The sequence below is a fragment of the Podarcis muralis genome, chromosome 3, assembly GCF_964188315.1.
Source record: "Podarcis muralis chromosome 3, rPodMur119.hap1.1, whole genome shotgun sequence".
In the NCBI taxonomy this organism is placed as follows: Eukaryota; Metazoa; Chordata; class Lepidosauria; order Squamata; family Lacertidae; genus Podarcis; species Podarcis muralis.
The window spans coordinates 85,419,525-85,445,245 of record NC_135657.1 but is presented as its reverse complement, the minus strand read 5'-3'; the positions used below and the strand labels follow the sequence as shown (position 1 = coordinate 85,445,245).

The following is a 25,721-nucleotide window of genomic DNA, read 5'->3' as shown; positions in this document are numbered from 1 at the left end:
CAGGACACCAGCTGAATTTCACCCATGGATTGGTGCATGCGGTCAGTGGTTTACGCCTGGTGCTTTTACTACATTTGTTTGACTCCAGCTGGACAAAGACAGCTTATTCCCTTTATTAGAGCTCCTGGTTATGCATAAAGTAGAGAGTTGCTGGGTCTTTGTCATGTTACGTGCCTTCTACTAAGTCAAATAATTGGTCCATCCAGCCCTATTCTTTTGTCCTCACTGCCAGTAGCTATTTAGTGTCTAAGGCAGGTATTTTCTTAATTGGGGCTGCTGAAAACTGAATCTGGAACCTTCTGAATGCAAAGCCTGTCCACTGGCACTATGACTTAACAAGCTAAAACCTAATCCAGACAAGACTGTGATGCTGTTAGCCAAAAATACTGGTGATCTCGGTGAGGCTGTTCAACCTTTTGTGGTTGAAGTGGCACTCCCCTGAAGGAGCAGGTATTTTGCTTTTTCTGGATACTGGGGTGCTTTCTATGAGTGTGTGAAGGGAATGGCCAAAACCACAGGTTCGCCCAGGTAGGGAATTAAATAAGAAAACAGGGACAATATTCAAGTGAAACGTTACACTTTTATTAACAGTAAAGGACTTTCCAGTAAGTGATGGGTACTATAATGCTCACAAGTTTCACACAGCTTTTATACTCTATCACAAACAGTATACATCATATTAATTGCATAACTATTTCCACATTGTACATTCCGTGTAAGCTATGACATGACATCTTCACAGTCAGATCAGAGTAACTCTACAAATTATCCTGTACAGTAAGCTAACCTTCAATCAGGACATTAACAATAAACAAAACAAATTACATAAATGGTTAATCTTTCATTTAGAGAGATCTTTCATCATCCCTGTCTCTGATATGTATAGAAAGAACATACTGCTAATATCAGTAAAGGCCTTTATACTTCTCCTAAAATTATGTTCAAGCTAATGGATACTTAGCAAATAAGAATACATGTGTTTCAAAGCAACAAGAATATATGTACATTGAGTTATCTGAAATACTAACAACCTTCAATGACCTTTATTGCTATGTATATTCCTTATCTTACTGGCTTATTGAATCCTAACAGTGTTGTGGGCACATGTCAGTAGATTGAGGATGGAAGTTGTGTTTTCCATTTTCTAGCATTGCATTATACTGTGTAAGTCACAGGTGAACAGCCAAAAGACTTCCCAGTAAGGAGTTAAGCTCCCACCATTTGTAAGCAGTAACATGGTGTGGGTAGGGAGGAAATAGTAATGAGGTGCTCAGTTTATTTACACATAATCTTCATTTGTGATGGCAAATCTCCTGTACAAAGCACAATTTGACCAAAGGTAAATGCACTCAGCACAAAGCCTTGTTTCTCTCTCAAATAATTTGAAACAGACAGACGTGGAACCAATTCATTGAGTGTAAATTACCGCCAACTTTAGCTGGAATAACATTATGCTCCTGAGATTTCTCAGATGTCTAGCCACAGGGAGCTACATGGGGAATATTTTTTTTAACACATCTACAGAATGCAAAATCTCTCACTCAGGGACTTTATGTGGATTTGTCACACTGCCTGAAGGACTTTGTGATCCATAAACCAGTGAATGAATGACACTGAACCATGAATATAATTTGCTCATCTGTGAAAGATACACCATGGATATCCTACTTATTCATATTTTACCAACTTCATTTAATACATAACTCTGGTGTAATTTGACTTCTTCATTACTATATAAAAAAAGAAAAACCCAGGGACTTCGTTTCCTGAAAGAAGAAGAAAAGTGAGAATGAACACAACATGCTTTTTTTAAATGAAAAAAAAGGAACTCTCAGAAGGTATTGCAGCACAGAGTGTTCAGGTAAAATGATACCCCTGAGTTATATGACTGTGACAGTCTGAAAAAGGAGCTCAAAACCAAAAGCAAACTTTATTCATGTTAAATTTCCTGGTGAAAGCATATGCTAGCAGAGTGACCTAGCTGCTGTAGTCACATTTGTGGAGTCCACTTTGCCCTTGCAAGAGAAGAGCATGCAAAAGCATGCAAATATCGAAAGATGGAGGTGCTTCAGCGCTATATACCCTGAATCAGTAACCTTTATTGGCAGATGAAAGATTCCAATTCTGTAATATCTTGTCGGAAGGTAAATCTGTGAAGTGGCTCTATGGAACCATAGGAAGCTGACTAGAATGTTGATTCTGCATTGTAGAGAGTAGCTGGTGTGTGTATGTGTGTTTGTGTATTATTGTTGTGTAATGCCATTTGGTTATTAAATATTGCATCCGTTGTGCTGTTTCATTTGTTTCATTATTTCATTCATTTCTCGTGTTCATCTTTTTCCAGTCACTTCCTATTATAATAAGGGGTATTGTTTTGTTCGTCATTATGGTATATATTTTTTGTGTTTTTATACTGTAAACTGCCCTGTGAGTTTAAGCTGAAAGGTGTTATTAAATACAATAAAGAATAAGCATAAGAATCTGAATGTACCACCACAGATTTGGGCACCACCACAGATTTGGGCACTGGCGACAAACCTTTTTATGAGGTGGCAGACATTTTTTGCAAGCATGCTACAGAACAGTGTATTCCTAGGGGTGGAAGGTATTGGCCACCGGAGTGAGATCTTTTGCCACTTCTGCATTTGGAGACAGGTAAGTCCTCCCCAAATGGTTAACATCCAAGTGTCAAAGAACTGTCCCATTTCTACATCTGTGTACAGTGGTACCTCGGTTTTCCAACTTCTTGGAAGTCAAACGTTTTGGTTTTTGAACGCCGAAAACCCAGAAGTAAATGCTTCCATTCTCAAATGTCCCTCAGAAGTCGAATGGCTTCCGCTGAGTGTTTTCAAACATTTCGGAAGTTGAATGGTCTTACATTTGAAAACCGAGGTACCACTGTATTCATTTTGCAAACAAATTGTGGATTTGAGCCAAATGAGTCACATTCAGATCAGTTTTTCATTTATCCTAAAACTAATCCACATCAGAAAAGGAGAAGGAGTTTTAAAATACAAGATATTCCATAGTGGTCTTTTCACTAAGTCTCTTGAAAAGCAATTCTTCATGAGTTTGGTAGTGCAGTCCTAGAAACATCTACAAGAGGGGTGTGAAGCTCCAGCTTCCATAATACCTGACCACTGGCCATGCTGGCTGGGGCTGATGGGAATCAAAGTCTAACAACATCTGGAGGGCTTCAGGTTCCACATCCCTTATCTACACAGAAGTAAGTTCCACTTCGTTCAGTGGGACTTATTCACAGGTAAGTAGGTATAATATTATAGTACATATAGTATTATAGGCTTAAGATATAGGTGGCAAAGTTAGATAAACAGATAATCATGTTTGATAAATAGAGCACAGAGAGAAGAAACGCCATGGTGCATCTGCAGAAGCACAATTGTACGCCTTCATCTGCCCCAGCTGCAACAAAACATGTCTCTTCCGCATCTGTTTCTACAGCCACAGCAGACGCTGCAACCTTCCAACAGCTTGACCTCACCCCCAAAGGCACACTCCTCCATTGTCTCCCGAGATAGAAGGATGCCAACCAACTCAGATTTGAAGCTTGAAAACCTTCCTTCCTGCTGCTTATAGTCTCTGTCAGCCTTCTGATGTCTTGTTGCTTTGGTTCTTCTGCTAAGCTCTGGGATATCACCCTGACAGGCTAGGTTGTGAATAGTAATAATTTATTACCATAATTACTAATTGGTCTATCAGTGAGTAGGTAGGGGAAGTCTGAAGTTCATGTCAGCTCACCTCATATTATGGGAATAGGGGAATAACTTGTTTTACCACTTCTTTCATATAGCCAAATATATCTTTATAGCAGCTAATAATCTGTTCATTTCCTAGTTTGTAATTATCTAAGAGAGCCTTCTGAATAATAAACCATTGGATTATTACAGTTTTCACACTGAAACACAGTAAACATTTTTAATTAGGGCTGCAGCCTGATTAAATGAATTTTAATCAATGAATGACCTTTACTTGATCAAGTAATCTATTGATTAAATTTACATGCCTTTGCATATGAGTACAAAAATATTTCTCAAGCAGGAAGCATATTTTATTTGTTTTTACATGCATACATGTGTTGTGCCATCTAAGAAGAGGGAATCCGTCCAATGAGAGAGAGAAGGGCAAAAGACTCTTTGGAAAGATTGTGTTTTTTACCTGCAGTTTTGATAAGCACTTGTATTATACATAATTTTTTTAAAAAACTTCCCAATTTAATCAAGGGCAGTTTTTCTACTTTGAATAAAAGGGTTTTTAAAAATCAGCTACTTTTAACAGAGTCTAACTGGTGAATCAATTAAACCTAGCAGTTCTAATTTTCATATTTGCTTTGCTCCAGTTAAAGTTGGTAAAATTAATAGGACTGTAGCCAGACACTGCAAAGAGCAGTGGGAGAGGCCCCCACTGCCTCCATGTCCTGCTTGTGATCTTCCCAAAGGCACTGGGGGGTGGGGAGGAGTCTGAATTATGCAGACCATTGATAATACCTAGCAGGGCTAGCCATGTTCTCAGCTATATGTGGAAATGGGGAATGTCTGTCGATCCAAACTGCAGCTATGAAGGAAGAAAACACTCCACAAGAAGTTTCACATTCTACGGACATTCTGCTTCCTAACATCTAGCTTCCTGAAAGTACATATTTGGATGTACATTGCTGGATACCTGCTCAACATTATCTGCTTTTTTCATAGGTTTATATTTGCTAGATGAGTAATATAAAGCCACCTTTTTCAAATCAGTTAAAGAGATCTGGGTGATACAAGCAAGAGATGCGGAGAAGGGAGTTTGGGATCTATTCGTAGGTCTCCTAGTGAGTTGCAAGGATTTCTGACTCACAGCCTCCTATGGCACTTCCCTTTACTTCATAGTCTAGTTACATTTGTAGTACAGTGGTATCTCAGTTTTCGAATACCTCTGAAGTCGAACGTTTCAGTTTTCGAATGTGCCTTGGAGGTCGAACAGGAATCACGGCTTCTGCTGAATGCAAGATCCTGAGTTCTAGCTGTCAGCTATTGAGTTTCAGGTTTTGAACGTTTCGGAAGTCGAACGGTCTTCCGGAACAGATTGCATTTGGAAACCGAGGTACCACTGTCCTATGCAATATTCCCCAAATTGCATACTTTAAATGAATTAGCAAGTGACCAGCAACCTAGCTCTACAAATAGATTTCCTGTTCTGACTTCCGCAGCCTTCTTCCACTGTATTCCATTTACCATTGCATTAATAGCTGTAATGGTAACAGATAACTATTTCTGAAGTAATGATTGTGATTCATCTTTTAGTGATTCATTAACTCAGACTTTTGGATTTATTCAATTCCATTTAAATAGCGCCATTTTCTGTACTTTTTATAATAGCCACTTAACAGATGGTGTTCTCTTAAAACTGTACATCGGAAACCATTTCTGTATCACATCATTTCAAAGGTATATTCATCTGCGTTAATTCCATTACCCTAAAAATAGTTTGTACTGAAATAATTGCATCAGAGGGTTATTTAATCTAATGTACTGTTTTGATGCAAAATATTTCACATGTAAAGTATCCTTCATGGCGTTACCAAGTTATTTTTTCTGGTGAGGCTCCAGTGCATGCAACAACTTCTCTCAGCATTAACACCCAGTGGCAGGAAAATCTCCACATCCTGATTGAGACCAGGTTACCTGAACAGTTGCTTCTTCCATCACCCACCAACCCAGGCTTTGAGGTCTTCCTTGTTTGCCCTTTCCCATGAGTCTCCAAGTGAGGTGCAATGGGTGGTTACTGGGGAAAGAGATTTTTCACTGGTGGCTGCAGAATGGTCTTCCCAGAGATGTTGGGTGCCTTATTTTCTTTTCCAAGGCCATTTAAAATTGGCTTAAAATATTGTTGGTCTTGCTTGAGAATTTGAGATTGTTGTTTTTATTCGCTGCTACTGTCATTATCTTTGAACTGCTGCATTATATATACTTGTTATGGCATACAATGGTCTTTTATTCATTATTTAATAATTACATTTATATGTCCCTTTTCCATAAATATGTTCAAAGCGCATCACAACAAAACAAATCAATGCAGCCTTATGATTAACATACACTAAGCCATTTCGAAAGGATAGCCCAACAATTTAAAAAAACCTCAGTTCGTCATTGAATTTCTCTCTTGCTATTTGTCCACAGAAAACTTGATTAGTGGGTGGTCTAGAACTACTGCTAATGAATAAAATAATAATGAATAATAAAATGCCTATGCGTTACGGAGCTGTTCTGCCTTGAAGGAAGTTGGCAATCCCACCTGAGACAAGGCACAATAGAAGCATATTCTCTCATATTAATGGTTTCTCATCTACAAGTAGCCTTAGTGTTGCTTATAGGAGGTTTTACCAGGAGAAAGGTACAGGGCTGGTGGGTAGAGCTGCTGTGACCCACCAGAATTCTGGACCATCATCAGCCACTGATCCTAAACCAACGAGGTCATTCTGCACTAGTTCCTCCTTTTAGGGGTGGGGGGGTGGGAAACCAACATGAAACTTTGGCACCAACTTGTACTATACCAGGAAGGCAGGTAATTGCTCTCTCATGACAGCTTCCATGACATTTTCAGTGCCATCCGTGGCTAGGGGGCCCACATGCCACATTTAACCACATGAGTGAAAGTTTCAAATGTTATCAGGAGTGGTGTGGGACCAACCATGGGAGAGTAATAACCATGTCTGAGCATCCCACCAGTCACAGGAGGACAATTAAAGGCATAATGAAAAGAGACACCTCTCCAAGAAATGTTGATGACCCAAATCAAGACCCTGAGCAGTTGGTATAACAATCTTCTCAGTGGAGAGGTTATGTTAAACAATAGGTTTGAACATTCAGTGTATATGCTTATGTCTAAAAGATAGAACAAACACCATTAGATGTACGGCTGGATAAGTGTTTAATGGTCTTTGTATTAAATACCAATAAACATTTGTTTTTAAAAAATATTGAAAGTTAATCATGTTACAAGCAATGCGATGTAAGTAGTTTTGCTATATCAACAGCACACGATTGCATACAAAGAAGAAACTCAATCTATGTAATATTTTATTTTTAAAGCTTCGGCGCACATAACAAACTGCATGTCCTTTGTTTTACTGCAATAATTGTCATGTTGTATATGAATGCCTGGTCTTAAGATTTTGACTGATTCTCATTTGATTCCCACAGTGCAAATTAACACCATCAGATGACATGCTGACCGCAAAATAATAAAGGTCACACACAGACACACACATATATATATGAGGAAAAAACAGAGTTCGAGAATACTGTAAAGGGTATAATGAGTAAAAATGCCTTTTCTTGGAACCATCTCTGTGCCCTTAACAGCTGTGTGATAGGCAGAAATTCAACAGATGGAAATTCAACAGCTGTAACTTTCTCCATGGCCATTAACTCTATGTTGGGAAAACATCACCTCATTCCCTCATTGCTCAGACTGCATCTGCAAACCTATTTATAGCCTACCCTATATCAAATTGATCTCAGGGCAGGATACAATAATACTTCCATTGATAAAACAATAAATTACAATATTTAAAACACAGGGTAGCTGATTCCCTATTATTTCCAAGGAGAGATAACACTAGTTTTCATGATTAGGGAATAAGCTCTTTGAGAATATGAATGCTTGGGAGAAATTTATCTCAAATTGTATGCTAGGGGAAAATACATCCCTGCCCTGTTCTAATCCCTAGTGAAAAGAATCTGCTTAAACTAGTGTCCGTTTTCCATACATGACCATGATTATGCCTGCTTCCTGTGCCATCCATTTCTCGCACCAGTCTCAGCCAGCTTGTTCCAATGCATCCATTGTAAGAGCAATGACTTTCACAGGAATGGCAATATAGCTGATTTTAAAGGCCATTTTGTTGGACAATAAAAGTGGTCTTCTGGAAAGAACGGCGCAGAAATATACTTCACTATTGATTCTGCACCATTGCAGAATCTATCCTTTGGGAGTCCTCAAATGCAAATGGCTGCCAACGTATTATTTTCTATTGCTGTACCTTAGTGACACAGCAGGCGGCAAATCAAATGAAGTACAATAGCTCGCTAATTCACTAGAGTGCCTAAGATGGGCTGTTTTACATTTTTGATTGCAGGCATACTTCCAGGACCCAGCAGGACAGCAGGAAATTCCTGCTAATTTCTCCCCCACTTTATTGGACGGTGCTTTCTTGATGTACACGAGACCCATGGTGTTCTTCTCTTAAACTTTCTCTTCTATTACGTATTTCTAGCTGGATAAGAAACTGTGCACAAAAGTGGTGTTGTACACCCACTTCCTCCTCAGATCCAGAAGACAACACTATCATAGACCCTGTAAGAACATTGGCAGTCAAAGAGTTGGGGGCTGGATTCAGTCCTTCCTTCTCTCCCTCAGCCCCAATGATGATAAAGATTGTCCTCTATGATCCAACTATAGCAATATTCTTATTCTTACTACTACAACATTATTATTATTATTATTATTATTATTATTATTATTATTATTAACCTGCCCTTCACCCAAAGGTCACAGGGTAGGTGGCAGCTTCAACACACCATATTAAAAACAGTTTAAAACAACCAACAATCATAGAAATAAGATGGGTCCATGCAGACCCACCCTCAGCCTACAGTTTGATTGCAGCCAATATATTAGGTCTCAAAAACGTTTTGCTTTTGTGACGAAACTCCGTAAGTCCTATCTTCCCACTGTGTTCCTGAACCGTCCTTGTCATTTGTTTTAAGCAGAAAAATTGGCAAGTGTGTAGATTTAATGTTTTTTTTTTACCCATCAAAAACTCAGAGCACGTCTTTTTTTGTTCTTTAATTTTACTGCTTGCTAACCTCTTAAATAGGAATCATAAGCAAATTGATGTAAATGAAAGGTGAATGTTACAGTATGAACAATCAGCTTTATTTGAACATTTGATTGAAATGGACCAGTTCAGCTGGGTCATGCAAGAAGGAAGTGCTTCCAAAGTTATGACAACACACTTCTATTGGAACAAGTTCCAACACTTGTGAAAAAACGTTTTTTTAAAGAAATGCCCTTACACATTATTCCATCTTAAACAGTTCATTAATGGCATTATATCATGGATTGCCAAACTTATGCTTTATTCCATCCTATGCAGTTCATTATTGGCATTATAAAATTAGTGGGTTGCCACTGCAGTGCCCGCAGGTGCATATACACCCTCGGAGGACTTCCCTGGCATATTCTCTCTTCCACTCCCACCAGCTGAAGTGAGACTTTAAAGTGAGACTTTAAAGAAGCGTTCTATTGTAGACAATATAAGGCTTTTGTCAAGCCTAATTGTGATTATGGGGAGTTATGGGACGCGGGTGGCGCTGTGGTCTAAACCACTGAGCCTAGGGCTTGCCAATCAAGAAGGTCAGCGGTTTGAATCCCCGCAATGGGGGTGAGCTCCCGTTGCTCGGTCCCAGCTCCTGCCAACCTAGCAGTTTGAAAGCATGTCAAAGTGCAAGTAGATAAATAGGTACCACTCTGGCAGGAAGGTAAATGGCATTTTTGTGTGCTGCTCTGGTTCACCAGAAGCAGCTTAGTCATGCTGGCCACATGACCTGGAAAAACTGCCTGTGGACAAACGCCGGCTCCCTCGGCCAGTAAAGCGAGATGAGCGTCGCAAGCCCAGAGTCGTTCATGACTGGACTTAACTGTCAGGGGTCCTTTACCTTTTTTATGGGGAGTTATAGTTGTGCCCCCCTTGTATCACAATTAAGCTTCAAATAAGCCTTCTTTTGGCTTCTTTATTTATTTTGGGGAGTATTCAGTTCCTCCTTTGAAAAGAATTCTTCCAGTGATAACACGACAGTTACAATATTTTAAGAGGTGTTAGAATCAGTGCAGTTCTGAAAGGTTCAGTCTTTTGTCTTGATTCAAAATGGCGTCCAATGGTATCCAAACAGAGACAAAAATCTGCTCCTCAGTCTCAGGAACCACCATGCCAAATTTGGTTATGCTACTTTAAGAGGTGTCTGAATGCATAGAGAGCAGACAGAGAGATAGGAGAACAACTTGCAAAAATATATATAGTAAATTTTGATCACCACATTCAGCTGTTGTCGCATGATATCCTTTTGGACTGATATTTGAACAAAAGAAAAACTTTGCAGGGCAAGAACAAAGACCCATCTACTCTAATATTCTGTTTCCCACCGTGGCAACCCAAATGCCTCCAAGAAGCCCACAAGCAGTAGGAAGTCACCAAAAACAGAATGTTCACATCAGTCCACTTCATGAAACTTGAAGTGAAAAGTAAGTTTAGTCTAGAAAAACCCTCAGAAGGGGCTGTATGGTGAAAGTATTAAAAAATCAGGACTAGAAAACCTAGTGGGATTGGTACTAGGAGACAGAAAAGCTAAGAGTCACAGAGCTGAGAGCAAAGGTGGCTGAAGAAGAGGACAGAATAAGCAGCAGATTGATGAAGAAGAACTGGAAGGATAAAGAAAAAGGCTTGATGAACAAAAGATCAGGAGAGGTATGGAGAAAAGAACAGCTTCTGTGAATATGAAAATTGTCTGTCCCTATTCTGGGATACAAGTTCCTGTTAGATTTATGTAAATCACCTTTATTCCACCCACTTCATCATGGTAATTCAATTTATACCCAGTAAGCATTTCCTCCTAACTATATTCAAGTGAGTCCTGCAGAAATAACTGGGGACCTTGAATTTCGACAGAAATCAAGGAAGCCAGAAGTGAACATGAACCTGAGGGTGCTTCCTACATATGTCTGCAATGCATGCCTCTGAATTGTACAGCATTACTGAAATGAAATGGCAAATTTAAAAGGCACATTCCAAAAGACAAAAATGGAGAGAACAAAGTGCATCATTATAGTGATCCTATTTAAATTCAGCGTGATTCCATTTGCATGAGCAAGTGATGCCAACTTTTAAAGAATCAGTCTGTTTAAACAGCTCTGACAGGTGCAATGCTGAAATAATTGTGTCCATGGAGTAACAAGTTTTCAGAGAAATTACTAGTGAAGGCACATCCCATATTATGTGTCCCCAGAAGTCATGAAAGATGCTTATACCTTGAAAGTGGGGAAAAACATGGAGGGACTCATTAGATTTATATCTCGTAGAATGCAGAGATGGCCCAAGATGGTTGTTAACACACCACTGTGTCTTCCCACCATCAAAAGTTACTTCCAGTCATATAACAGGACTTCCTTTCCTCTACCTTATACCACCCCCAGCCCCAAAAATTGTCCCAAAGGATTAGGTGGCCTCAGAAGCAAATTTAAGGCCTGTGAGGGGCTGTAGAGAAGGTGGAGATAAAGGGAAATGTCACTTTAGGAGCCATGAATGATCATCCATTTTCCCCTAATCCCTTTCCTCCTCTTCTCCCTTCATTGCAACACCAAGCCTTATTAGCTTCAGATCCTATTTTGTAAACTGGCATTGAACTACCTTTCATGTTTCAAACAATGGGGAGCTTTAGCGGGAAGAAACTCCAATGAAAATCCTCATTATTACATATTTTACATGGCTGTTTATTTGTATATATTTTAAAATTTTATAGATGGATGTTTTATGATAGCCTATATTTCTAAAGCCTAATGAAGGTTTGGCGAAGTAAGTAAGTAAGTAAGTAAGTAAGTAAGTAAGTAAGTAAGTAAATATAAGATAACCAGGATTGGCACACCAAAGCCAGGATGTGAAGTGAGCATAGGAGTCAATTCCTAGGGGTTGCCCCCCGCAATAAAATATTTGGCAGCCCCCGCAAATTGATGGGCATTGTCATTCAAATGGTGTGAGTGCACTGCATCCTGTGATCAATTATGCAGGGCAAGCTTACATGCCCCCCCCCAAAAAATATTTTATTCACTTGGAAGTGAGGAAAGAGGGGAAGGAATTCTGATGATGGCTTAGCAAGCCAGGATGTATGGCATAACTGAAATGGACCAATGTGAATGATCAGTGCTACGCTAGGGTTATATTGCTGGGATGAAATGAGTGCTTGTGGCAATTGAGACTTCTGGGCTCACATCTGCATTATAGTTTGAGATTATTGAATGAGAGCTTACCTCGGCTCTTCAAAATAGGCTATGGATTTTGTTTTTGTTTTTTAATCAACCTCTGCCTCTTATATTTAACTTCATAACCTCAGATTTTACAGACGCACAGCAGATGCACGTCATTCGCTGTGCAAGCTTGTACAGTGTATAACCAAAAAGAAAGTATAAGAGCAAAGGACAACAATTCAGTATTAATGATGGATTTCTCAGGTTCTGTTGAAGAGAGCCAGAATCACAGAGGGGGTGTGTGTGTGTGTGTGTGTGTGTGTGTGTGTGTGTGTGTCCATTTATATTTATTATACTTCAGCTTGATTAATGACCAGGCAACATTTTAGAGAAGATTAATAATATCACAGATGAAAGGGCATTTTTAAAAATTAGTCTTCTTCTTAGTATAAAGAGGATTTGGATGCATTTAGATAATTAACGGGAAAACAGGGGCTCCATTTTATATTATCCACCTCTGCATAACTGTTTGCTAGTCAATACAGTAAGGATTAAGCCCTTGACATCCATCTACTGGCTGCAAACCATTCATCTCTAACTTCAAACTGCACTGTGGCCAAGGGAAGCCTAGAGTGTGCTGTAATGAATGGGTGGCGAATTTATTTCATGGCACCTTGATAACACTAGCTCAAACAGTCAATAGCAAGGAGGTGAAACACTGAAACACAGATATCGCAAGCCCCAAGGGGCTAGTCTCAAATTCTGCTTTGAGTGCTAGAAATAATTGCTTGTAGAACACAGGATATAATTGCCTTTCATTCATTGATTAGTTCATCTAGCTCAACAACCTTTGGATGAACTAGAAAGCAGCATGTTCAACAGCAGAGCCCCGGTGTCCAAAGAAAGCAAAAGTCATTTAAAAAGGAGGGAATAGAGAACCCACTTGGCGTATTCCACTTGTATATATTCAACTACTTGTGATCAATAATTTAAAAAGCTATTTAAAGGAAGATGAAAATAAATTTCCTTGCTGATTAAAAAAAAAAAAAGCTTTGAAAAGAGTTTGTGTGAAATGTGGAGAGCCTTCTTTGATTGGCTAGGAAATAACTAGCCAAGGAAATGTTTTGTGCTATCCCTCTGCCTGTTTGATTTACCCTTAATTTGTGTTGGTTTAGTGACTATCCTAATGAGTGACTTATCATAAAAGAGAGAGAGACATGCAGCTCTAAAGACAGGGAGGCACATGTGCCAAAAAGGCATGTTTGGGTGTGGCCTCAAGAAAGGGTCCATAGCATGTTTATTTTGATAGAACCTATAATATAGTTGTATGTTTCCCCCTAATAATTCACAGTGGCAAACATCGATGTACACATGGCAGACACATATTGTTACCTGCTGCAACTTAGCGAAGGAAAACTCACTGAGAACTAGCAGGGGATGCAAATCCCAAACAAGTATGGGCAAGTTCAAGGAGGGTTGTGCCTACCTCAAAAAATTATATCCACTACACCCTATGCATTAACAGTTGTCAGGGCAGCAAAGGTGGGGCTGTGCTGTTGTCCTGGCTTCTGAACACCATGCATTGCTCTTGCTCACTGGGAGATGGACAAGGCAGCAAGAAGCTTGGCATGCCTAGGTGCAGTGATGGAGCCAATAGGATGGTCCTGCTGCACCTGCAGAGATCCTCCCACTGCCTAGCCTTTCCCACAGTGTTTGGAAGCCAGGAGAGTGATGCAGCTCCCCTTGTGCCATCCTGCTGGCCACTACTGAGCCTATTGAATCCTACGAGTCTCTACACAGTTGTAAGGGACTTCTATATGGCAGGTCATTGTGGACCCAGTGCTGCTCGTGCATGCAAGTATTTTTGCAACATCCACATTACATCATCGTCAACATGTTCTTTTTCCATTTAATCCAGATTTCCAGACATTGCAATAAGGGGAGGGGGAATCCTGCAGAAATGGTGAGTCTAGATTAAATAGGGAAATAAAATATGGGGTGGCATTTTTATGAGAATGACGCCGCAAAGCAAGTTGCCTGTATGAGCAGCACCAAGTCTGTAATAAACAGTCATGTGAAAGCACCCAAGTTTCACTGGATCCTTGAGGTTTACCCTCCAGTAACATATGTAGCCTAATTCCTGTGCATTTTAATGTTTGAGCTAAGCATATGCTGAACATTCTCCAGCTGAAATATATGGGACTTTTATTGGCTTCTGCTCATTGTTTTGTTCCTGATGACATGCAAATGAATGGTGGTGAGATGCATCTTCTTAGTTCTGCATTTTGTATCTTCTTCTGTATTTAGCAATGGCTTAGAGTCACACTTCTCTGGAGGTGCCAACCTAAATACGGTAACAGTAGAGCAATGTGTGGCTGCTTAATGAGATGACTCTGTTTGTACAGAAGAGCAGAAGTTGCCAGGAAGAAAAATATCCTGATTGTCAATTTCCCCCCAAGCTTTTTCTTAAAAAACAAAAACAACCTTATTGCTGCATACAAAACAAGGCTTTCACCAGTACATGAAGACCATTTCCATACAATGTGGGCAACCTAATTCATTTCCATATGGAAATAATGTATCTCAAACTGCCAAGTTTTGGTTATTCCAGTATAAATGATGTGGGAGTGGGGTTTTTAAAATATATATATATATATTATTTGCCCTGTCGAACTCCGTCCCATCAGATGTCAAGGAAATAAACAACTATCTGACTTTTAGAAGACATCTAAAGGCAACCCTGTATCGGGAAAATTTTAATGTCTAATGTTTTACAATTTTTATATATGTTGTAAGCCGCCCAGAGTGGCTGGGGAAATCCAGCCAGATAGGCGGAGTATAAATAATAAAATTATTATTATTATTATTAGTTGTTGTTGTTGTTGTTAAAAGTTTTCAACAGAATCCAGCCAAAATTAAAACACTTTTAAGTCCTGACCATTTCAATGGAAGAATACCTGCTAAGAACACCATGAAATCAAAAGAACTAAAAAGTGCTTTGCTTTGTCTCGACTGTGCCTTGTGGGTGACTGGTCTGATCATAAAGGCTCATCCGCACTTCCACTTGTTCTGCACCTGGAAAGCATGGGCCTGAGCAGTTGCCCACTTGCTTGTGCTTTCTCCGCACAGGCCCAAGCAGTTTGCCGTTTGCCTCGGGAAATTCTTTACTGCTGAATCAGAACAAACAGCAATACGCAGAAAACCTGGTTGACCTTTGCTCTGATGCAGTGGCAAAGAGTGAGTAAGTGGTGGACAATCAGAAGTCTAGATGAGCCCTAGCAGAGCCTTTCTGAATAGTCAACTCTGGTGGTGGTATGACTGGAACCAACATAGGACAGTAATATTGGAGAGTAGCATTTCTGCTAGGGAGCCAGAATACATTGCAGCATTTAGTTGCCAGCCACCTTGTGATTCAATATTAGGAACTTGAGAAAGTTATAAACTATTAAAATCATAGAGTTGGAAGGGACTCTGAGGATCATCTAGCCCAACCGATGCAGGAATACGCAGCTGGATTGAACCTGCAGCCTTGGCATTATCAACACCACACTCTATCCAACTGAGCTATCCATTTACCGTAGTATCTAAATTATTTAGTTGAGCCTAACCACGTCTGCTCATTTTCCAAATCTGCGTGGAATCTGTTTTGCCATGAACTGGCCCTTCGTCATACGCCCTTCAGGGTCTGTACCTAACCCCAGTGTTATTTCTACTCAGCATCATGTCTTGACGGTGCAGGTGACTCTTATTTTTCTTTTCCTTCTCTGTGCCACTTGTTCCTAATCTTCACGAATTGATTTCCACTGAAGAGTCTCCCAGAAATTCACCGAGAGTCCTCCAGGTCTGACCTCTTTATAGAAGTTAATTACACGGCTGTGTTATCTGGAGGTTTGCAACAGACAATATCTCATCATTAGCATAGTCATATCTTATATGTTTTGTTAAAGCACACCTCACCATGTTTGCAATCATGCCAGCTGCTGCAGTTTGCAAAGGTCGCACCAGCCTGTCACTGGTTAGTGTCTTGAATTAAATAGATCATTAAAAGAAGCTTAGAATGTTTCTGGCCCATCGTGTCATTGGATGGATATAAATTCATCTTGAATCGTTATTATTTCTTGCATTGCAAATATTAATTTGCCATGATGCCAAATCAACATGCCACAAACCAATCTATTCTAACGATTGTCAAAATAATGAGATTGCCAACACTTCAAATATAAGAGGTCTTCACCCTTCTCCTGAATTATGGCAGTAGTGAAGTGCTCTACGCCGAAGGAAGTCCTAGAGGTCTGGTGGCAGATTCAAATATTATGCAAGACAGCTAAGCTGACAATTTGCTATTCCTAAAAATAGAGAAAGGACATGTGAGGCTTTTAGCCTATCATGAAGTGTAAGAAATTAGAACTGAGTCAAACATGGAGTGCCTTTTCTGGAACCCTTCAGCAGTGACATAAGTTAAGGCATATTCCATAGTGATGCCCAATTTTACAAGTGTCAATAACTTGTCCCCCATTTTGACTATGTTCAGGTGAAATTTAATGTTATTTTCTTTGTTCAGGCCTTTGAGTAGATAAGGGATGTTAGGTATCCGCCAGATGTTTCATCTGGTACTGTTTTTATGATGTTTTGTGACATTTTGTGCTGCCTTGGGCTCCTGTGGGTAGAAAGGTAAAAAATTAATAATAAATGAAATAAATGATGGCTGGTTGATTGTTGATTTAAAGTTATATTGCTATGTTATATTAGGTTGATAGGAGCCCTGAGCTCACTCTTAGGAGGAAGTATGGGATAAAAGAATAATAAATAAATTAAAATAAAAACAAAACAACTCCTTTTCTTTTCTTAATAACACATTTAATACATTCAGTTAAAACATAAGTATCAATATATTTAAAATTATACTACAATATTCTAATGCTCTAAAACCAAGAAGAGCTGAGACCATTTAGATGTTTTTCATCTCTGCCACAGTTTTAGTATCACATTAAGTTACCCAATTGTTCATTACTTATGCTGACAACTACACCTTCAGCATATCAGCTACTACTTATCCCAAGACCATAACTTCTTGGTCAGAATTGTTTTCCACCAGAATCTCATTCTTTCTAACCTATATCTCAAGGTGGGCCAATTTCCCCCCATATGTTTCTTGGAAATTGCCCAAAAGGTGGAGAAAATGTCTACTTGCTCAGAGTGACAGCAGTGCTGATCCAGAAAGCTGCACCCTCACTCTCAAAGGCCTTGTGATGTCATCACGCAGTGCAATCTAATCAGCTACGTATTGTTGTGACATCATCACATTCGCAATGTAATCTCTAATGGGCTGGGGGAACTACTCCAAAGGAGAATGCCCTGTGGTTTCTTCTGTTTTCAAAATGACATAGAAGCAGCAGCAACAGATTGGGAAAACAACAGAAGCAAACACAAAAATGGTTTTGTTTCTTTTCAGGGCATCTCACACCTTTCTCACCTGTAGTAGTGAGCAGCTTTTGTGACCACTGAGGGAATGGAGGGCCCTGGCAAGCGGCTTTAGCATATAGGTGCATGTTGTGCTGTCACTGGGGTGTGAGAGGGGGCTACTTATACCTGCCTCTCTCTTTGCCTCTTCATTTGGCAGGCTACTCACCTGCCCACCCTAGAGGCACTGCAAACTCGGCTCATTGCCTTCTGAGGGGCTGAGTAGGAATATTTTGCTTGTCACCTGATTGGTCTTGCTGACAGGGTTGTTTTACCTACTCTGTTCTGATGTGCTGTTGGGTGCACTTAGTGGCAGGTAGTCACTAAATAGATTAATTAGCCATATTGGCAGGTAGGTGCGGGAGGTTATGAGTTAGTTAAAGTTTGGAATGGGAAGATGTAGTCCTGAGCCCTGTTTTCAGGGCTGTGGGCCTCAATGGCAAGGTTAAGGAGCATCTTAGGGGCCAACCTGTGATACCTGTCTGGAGTTGGGGGTCCCAGGAGGGGGTGAAGGGGTGACCTAAAAGGTGGGGCTTAAGGAGGGGGATAGAGGAAGGGGCCTTGGCATCGCTGGCTCACCCACAGTTTGGTTAATAGATCCCACACCTTAGTTCCCCTATATGCAGATCTGTTTGGAGTTGAATAAATATATATGTCTGTTCACTCAGCCTTTGTGTCTTGCCTCTTAATTTCCCTGTGTGGTTGCAAAACACTTTGTACCACTTTTGTCCTGAAAATAGTACAAGGAGCAAACAATCCTGAGATCCCTCCCTTTCTGAGAGGGGTTATATCGCCCTCTCTTTTAAATATGGGAAGAAACAGAGGAATGCTTGGCAGTATGCTAGGAGTGTTGTAGCCTTTGTTGTTGTTGTGTTTTTTTATTTCATTTCTTTTATTTATTTATGGCTTCTTCTGGGCAACAATACAGCTGGACTCCTACAACTTTTGTAACCCCAAAATAATGTCTAGTGAGGAAACATGATAAATGTTCTCATATTTAGTTCCTTGGGTCAAAAGTGGTTATGATCAGTAACACTACAGATCAGAATTCACGCAGTGTGTAATTGCAACAATAAAATCTCCTTTTTAAAAATCCAAACCTTTATGATTACAAAAATAATTGGCTTGCACGCTCTCTGGAATGTTAATGCATATTTCCCCGACATAATTTCAATCAGCAAAAAAATGCATCCTGCAGCTAACTAAATGAACTTTGAAGTGAGTGACATTGCCAGATTTAGCAAAGCCCTCTCTAAATGTTCTCTTCCCTTTGCAGAATTTAGCAGAGGTGTGTGTGTGTGCCACAAAACAATTCCCATGCTAAGTGAGTGGTGTTTGTTAGAAAGCAATGTACTTCTCCACCTTTAATTACAATGCACTTTCCCCCTCCAGCATCTAAGAACACTGGCTGGTGAATAGCTCAACACACACACAGTGGGTGGGGAGAGAGAGAGAGAGAGAGAGAGAAATTCAGCCAGAGAGCAACAACAGAGAGCAGCAGAGTGGGAAAAATATTTGTTGAACTTCAACAAAAAGCTGTTAAATTTCAAGAGATTTACATACTGTTCCCCCCACCCAACCGTGCCCTCCTACCCAAACTTTGCTTCATTGTTTGCCTAACAATATCCAGCCTGAAATAAACTGAATGCAAGGATGTAAACAGGGAGATTCTAAACAAATTATAGATGGCCGAATGCCCATTTCTAGTAATGGATACATCTGCATGATCATTGAAAGCAAATAAGAAATAGAAAGCAAGTGACAAGTGTGAACTGGTTTATAAAATACATGCTTCAAAAGGGATGCAGAGAAAGGGGAAATAACTTTCAGAGAGCAACAGTAGACCTAGGGAGCTATTCAAAGTAGAAATGGGAAGGAGAAACATGTGAGGGAGTGGAGGTTAGAAGGCTGAAGGAGAAAGAAAGGTTGGCCATGGCCAATGAATGGCATGACAAGTGAAATGTTCATGATATGATGGCAGAAACCACAGTGCAACGCCAACTCCCAAAGGAGAAGTATAATGTCCAGCATATAATAATTGTGGAATATCAAGAATAATTTTTTGTGGTCTCGCCCTACTGTTCCTAATGCAATAGTTATGAGCATGCCTCAGAAAGATCCTCTCACTTCGTGTGAGTTTGCATTTGGTCTTCTGCTGTGGTTATTTAATGCTGTTTTTGATTTTCTTATACATTGATATCCTGCCTTTCTTCCACCATGGAACCCAAGGTGGCATACACGTGTTACCCTGGTGGTTTCTTATACACACATGGATCAGATCCAGAGCTTCAGAAAAACTTCAGCAAGGTGCTGGCCCATGACATGTGTCTGGGATCAGAGTATGGAAATAATGTTGAGCACTAACCAAGGAGATTGGGCTCAAACTTTTATTCAGCCATGAAGCTCACTAGATGCCCTCAACCTCACCTACCTCGCAGGATTGCTGGAATGTTAAAATGTGGGGAGACCACAGATGCTCTATCCTGAGATCCAAGATCACCAGTGCTGAAGCAATGATTCTTCAACATCAACTTAGTTGGACTGGTCATGTTGTGCGGATGCCTGATTATCGTCTTCCAAAGCAACTACTTTATTCCAAACTTAGAAATGGGAAGCATAATGCTGGTGGTCAACAAAAGAGGTTTAAAGACTGTCTCAAGGCAATTTTTGAAAATGTAGTATAAACACCAACAATTGGGAAACACTTGCCTGTGAGCACTCCAATTGGACAACAGCCTTTACCAAAGGTGTCATGGGCTTTGAAGACACTCAAACTCAGGATGCAAGGGAGAAATGTGCTAAGAGGAAGACACGCTTGGCAAATCCACACTGTGATCAACTCCCAGCAGGAAACCAATGTCCCCACTGTGGAAGGAGGTGTGGGTGGAGAATTGGCCTCCACAGTCACTTACTGACTCCTTGTTAAAACCATGTTTATGGAAGACAATCTTACTTGGCTACGAGTAATTGCCAGAGAAGAAGATCCCAAGATCCCTGGAGCAAGGGATGGATAAAAAATATAACTAATAGAATTAATAAATTCCATTTTAGATTTGTTCTTACTTATGTGCTTTGTTTTGGTCTGTCAGTGTTCTGCAGCTTTGACTGAAGTGATAACAGAATGTGTTGTTCTTGGCAGAATTCGCACCATATATTGCTTTGTGCATCACACATTTACTCACAGAAGGATGGGCACAGTAATTCTCTCAGGATGTATTTCTTATGTGCTCCACAGGGCCTGCTTTCCTGTAAAAGATTCAATAGTCATTGTTACGGTTTTTCCACCACTGCCTGTCACAATTTCCATTGATAGCTATGCCTGCTTGTAACTTCATTATGTGAAGGATATCTACCAACTCTGCCTCATTCTTGAGTGGGTGTGCATAAACCCACCCATATTTATACACACACCCATTCTTCCATGAACTTGTCCTTTACTTCGTCCAACAAAATCAAGTTACTTGGGCCACACAACCAGTAGCCAAACTACTACGTCTTCTCCTTCAGATACTCAACCTTATCAATCTACATGTGCCATCACACTTCTATTATTCCATTATGGGTCTGTCTTGCAATTCCTCGCTGTTTTATCATTCCATCCCACACACTTTGTCATTCAATCATCTCCCATCAAAGTTCTCCAAGACTGAGTTCATGCATTTCTTCCCTAGTCCAAACTAACCATCAAAATGGTTCTACATAGCCACCACATTGTCTACAAGTCATTCCCAATACACTCTTTGCCTCCTCATTGCCATTCTTACCACTCCAATGCAGACTTATCTTTTCCATTCCTAGAGTCCTCCTCAATGTCCTGATGCCATCTTGTGTGATGTTTGCTCTGACTTTAGACTCCTTCCCACACCCCTTCCACCTGCCCGGTACAATTCAGCCATTGCTCAGCATCCTGATTTCAATTCAACATGCTAATTTCATTTCCATCTGGTCTCTTGGCATTCATATTATTCTTCGCATTCTCCCTTTTGCCACTCAACCCACCTACGGTACTGCCAGTGGTGTCCACTTTCTCATTCAACTCACCACAATGTGCTCCTTGCCACTGTTCATCCATTTCCCAAAGCTGCTTCTGAGTGACTGCAGTGACTCCACAAAAGCTGCTTATTATTCCGGCTTATCCCCCTTCAACATTCTCTATTCAACAGCTGTACTCTATCTCCATTAGCCTCACTAATCCTCTCCTGTTCCAATGTCATTCCATTTTGAGAACTTCCCAGTCCCGGCCATACTGGTGCCCTAGCCTGCCTAACGTCGTTTCACTTTGGGAATACCCATTTTGTTGTGTCACGCTGGGCATTGCTATACCTCTGTGCTCTGGACACTGTCATTTTACTGTCAGCTTGCTCTCCATGCCCGTTCCACTACCAATCTGCTCTGCCATTACACTGACACTTTAATCTGGACAGTATCATTCCATGCCATCATTCTCACCTAGACAATATCATCCCACAAGCCACCCTTTTTCTGGACACTGTGATTCTGCTGTCATTTTGCTTTTCAAATTGTTTCCATTTCAGAGGCTATAATTCAGGCTTGGACTGCCATTGGACTCTGGAGACCAACACTGCATCTTGATGCACATTCCTTCCTATTAGACCAGTCCTTCATATTTGTGCCTTGCAACTCCACTCATTGCAGTTTTCCTTCTTTCCTCAGTTCCACAGACACCCCCACAGCATGCACATATTTGTGGCATTCCTCTGGGTTCCTTGAGCCCTACTGACAAACCCCAGGGCTCAGTTACACCAGCTGACCTGCCTTTCCTTTCTTCTGCAGTGCAGTTCTGATGCATTGGTGTGGTTTTTTGATATATTTTTTTAAAAAAACCTATTCATGCCTATTGTCATTCAGTTGCGTTCCTTTTTTTCCAGAAATCATTCCGGACGGGCTAATCTTACTTTCCATGGCCATACAGTTTTCTGCCATCAGTCTTAAACATGTCCCAGCGCGAAAAATAAAAGATGTTTAAAAATACAACAGCAACAAGAACAACAACAACTGATCACATATTTACGCCATCAGGCGTCCCCCTATCGTGACAAAGAAATTAAAGCAGGCGAATTCCTGTCGCCGCGAACAAGACAGGCAAGAAATCAGTGGAACAATTCCCTCTCTTCAAATCCACCCGCCCTTCCCACAGACGATAACTTAGGTAAAAAAGAGAGAGTGGGGAAAGAAGCAGAAATCTCAGCCTTCCGGAGTCACTATCACTTGCTATTTGCAGACTGATTGAGTCTCTCTCTCTCCAGCCATGAAAATGCTGCCACAATCCTAAGCAAGAGCCCCCTAGATTTTGGGCAAAGAACAAACAAGGTGTTAATTGCAGCCTCGCGGAAGAAATTGCTATTGTTCCCAACAGTGGAAGGCGGCACTTTGAGAGCTGCGATGTTTTCCCTCGGAGCGCCAGATCATTTAAATCTGCATCGCGGCGGCGAACTGACAGCTCTTGGGGCTGCGACAGAGGGCTTTACGCTTTAGGAGCAAAGAGCGAAAGGGGGAGGCGGCGGGTGGTAGAGGTGGGGGGGGGTGAGAGGACGGAGAGAGAGAGAAATCAAAGGCTGCGCTCTCGCTCTTCTCTCCCGCGCGCGCCCCCTTCTCTTCCCCAGCCTCCGAGTTTCGCTCGCAGCCAGCCACAGCCGTGTGGGAACTGAAGCTGGAAAAACCTCCCAGACGCAGAAAAAGACCGGCTTGTTGTGGGGAGGGGAGGGGGGGAGAGACGTGCTTGGGGTTGAGTAGCTGTGACGTGCGAAATCACACCGCCGCGCCGGGCCCACTTGCCGGAGCCGAGAGGGAAGCCTGCCTCGCGCACGCGCACACGGCGGAGAAAGGCGCGGAGAGGACGTCGAGCGGAGCGCGCGGTGCTTGCGCTCCTAGAGCCTGAGCTGTCGGTCGGCGGAGGGAAAGGAAGGGTGGGAGGGAGCGAGGGAAAGGAGCGAGGTGGTGGAGCCACAAACGCGCGCGGACAGCCGAGCGCGGGGCGCACTCGCCACGGGAGACAGCGCGAGGGAGTAGCGCGCGCGCGCTCATTTCCTCACACACACACACACAGAGGAGAGGGGGGAAAGCGCACACGCGCACACTGGAGCTCACACACATCTCCATTCTCTTTCCTTCACACAGAGAGGGGCGCGCGCGCACGCCACACACACACACACAGCCCCACACTCACCGTGGCTCGCTCTTCCCGCGCTCCCGCCGAGCTTCGCCGCCTTCCCTTCGCTCTCTCGCGGACTCCTTCCTCTCCCCTCCGCGCTCGAAGAAGCTCTTCGACATCCTCGGCCGAGGCTATAGCTTGCGAGGGAGAGATTGTATAGCCATCCCCATCCACCTCTCCACCTCAGCCGCTGTCCTTCCCTCAGGTACTTGAGAGCCGGAGGGAGGGAGAGGAGGAGGAGGAGGAAGAAGAAGAAGAGGAGGAAGGCGGCGAAAAGAGAACGAGACCAAGCCGACTGACAACAACCGCCAAGAGCCAAAGCCCGCCAACAAATCTGCAATAGGGCAGCCGGATCTCTTTGAGTTTGCTTTCTGGGCTCATCTCCTTCGCCGGGTCTGTCTCCGCTGTTGGGTTGAGACACTTTATTCCCAAGTGAAACAACACAAGAAAACCTCTGCTTTCCAGCCAAGTCCATTGCAACCCGCCCCCCGCCCGTCTTTCCTGCAGTCTCAGGTCGGGGGCTTGGGCTGCCCTCCCCCTTCTTTTTATATGTGGTTGGATTTGGTGGATCTGAGGGAAGCCATCCTTTGGCCGTGCTGAGCCTCCCTCCCCCTCTCTCTGCTGCGGGTTTTTTTTTCCATCCCTCCCTTCCCTTCCCCTTCTCTCCCTCCCCCTCAGCAGCCCTCTTCTTCTTCTTCTTCGGCTTTTGGTTTTTTGAATGCGCGCTGAGGAAAATGGGCAACGGCGCTTCCGCCCGAAGGGGAACCTCTCCATGCCTGCTTTTGGGACGTGTGCCTGTGGCGGTGGGGTCTTCTTAGAGAAATAGCCTGCCTGCTTTCGGAGTGGAAGGTAAGGCTGGGGCGGGAGAGGGGAGGAGAGGGAGCTCGGGGCTGAAGGAGAGACAGGAGCCGTGGGAGGTGGGGGGGTGGGGGTGGGAGAGAGACACGACGCACCACCTGGCGGGACCCCTCCGCGCAAGTGCTCCCTCCTCGCCCCTGGAAAAAAGTTGGCGAAGTCTCCTCGGCGACTGGGCAAGGCATTGGCTGCCCTCGCGCTCGACCCAGGGAGGTCTAGCGCACGATCGGGGTGATTTTCTCGCAAGGAAGAGGGAAGTGGGGGATCCTGAGGTTAATAGGAAGTTTAAGGGAAGTCTGTGTGTGGGTCTTCCGTGGCAGAGCAGATCCGTGGAGTGATGGCGCCGTCTAGGTTCGATTAAACTACAGTGTCACCGAGGAGGGTGGGAAAAGACGAGGATGCTTTTCGGTGGGAAAGATTTCGACGAGCAGTCTTAGATCTTTTGGGGACAGTTTTGTTTCCCCCCTCCCCTAAAGTAGATATCACCCTTCACCTCCAAAAAACCTCCATCGGAGCCTCCTGCTTAGAAGATGAACTTCGCGTCGTTGGCATTTGCTGCATCGTCACCCAAAATCCTCTCCTCTCCAGTGTACCCAAAAGAGAGCCCTGTGTAGTTGACAGAGGATCTCCTCTTTCCTGTTCAGAAGAAAAGGAAGGAGGGTGAAAGCCAAAATGCTGTCTTTTCTTTATAGGAAGCAGCCTAGCACTGCAGACCATAGTATTTTAAAAATCTTACCTGGCTGTTCCCCCCGCGCCCCCCCCCCACCCATGCCCTCCTCAGACATTTATTATCTTAAACCAAATACATTCCCTTCAGATTTTGAGGCAGCTCTTCTCACACTGATGGAATTCCTAATTTAGTGCTCTACTGCTAAATTGTCTTTCAGTGCCTAGACCCTCCTGAACAATGCTGCGCACAACTGCAATGCCTGTAAAGTGCTCCAGCAACATTTGTAAAGAGTAGATGATTATTTGCAGTGTTTACCCATAGCAAGTTCACTTCGCAGCCTTGAAATGGCCTATCAAGTCTGTGGTTGTGTGTGTGTTTTGCAAAGAAGCCATTTGCTTGTGATGTACAGCAAAGAGAAAAAATCTAATGGTTTGGGTAATGGGGGGGGGGTGGATTTCCACAACTATACCTCTACCCCTCCCGAAAGCTCTCTCTCTTTAAAACTACACATTTAAAGAGAGTCACTGCTGTTTTTCTCTTCTCAGT

General features: G+C 42.2%; 1 protein-coding gene and 1 long non-coding RNA gene across 6 annotated transcripts in view; one reads left to right on the top strand and one right to left on the bottom strand.

Annotated features, from left to right (window-relative positions):
* Positions 1-560: 560 nt before the first annotated feature.
* LOC114593853 (uncharacterized) lies at positions 561-23,758 on the bottom strand. The gene is made up of 2 exons (XR_003705805.2): positions 23,666-23,758; positions 561-1,766 (listed from the first exon to the last, which is right to left on the bottom strand). It is a non-coding gene; the product is annotated as an uncharacterized LOC114593853 (long non-coding RNA).
* Positions 23,049-25,721, top strand: part of ADGRB3 (adhesion G protein-coupled receptor B3) — a 445,105-nt gene continuing 442,432 nt past the window's right edge. For 2 of the 5 annotated variants that reach the window (XM_028722676.2, XM_028722678.2), the window contains exon 1: positions 23,050-24,499. The gene's annotated coding sequence lies outside the window, so the exon portion shown is untranslated. Of the gene's footprint in view, positions 24,500-25,721 lie in introns of all 5 variants that reach the window. The other 3 variants (XM_028722675.2, XM_028722674.2, XM_028722677.2) reach the window with 3 other exon arrangements.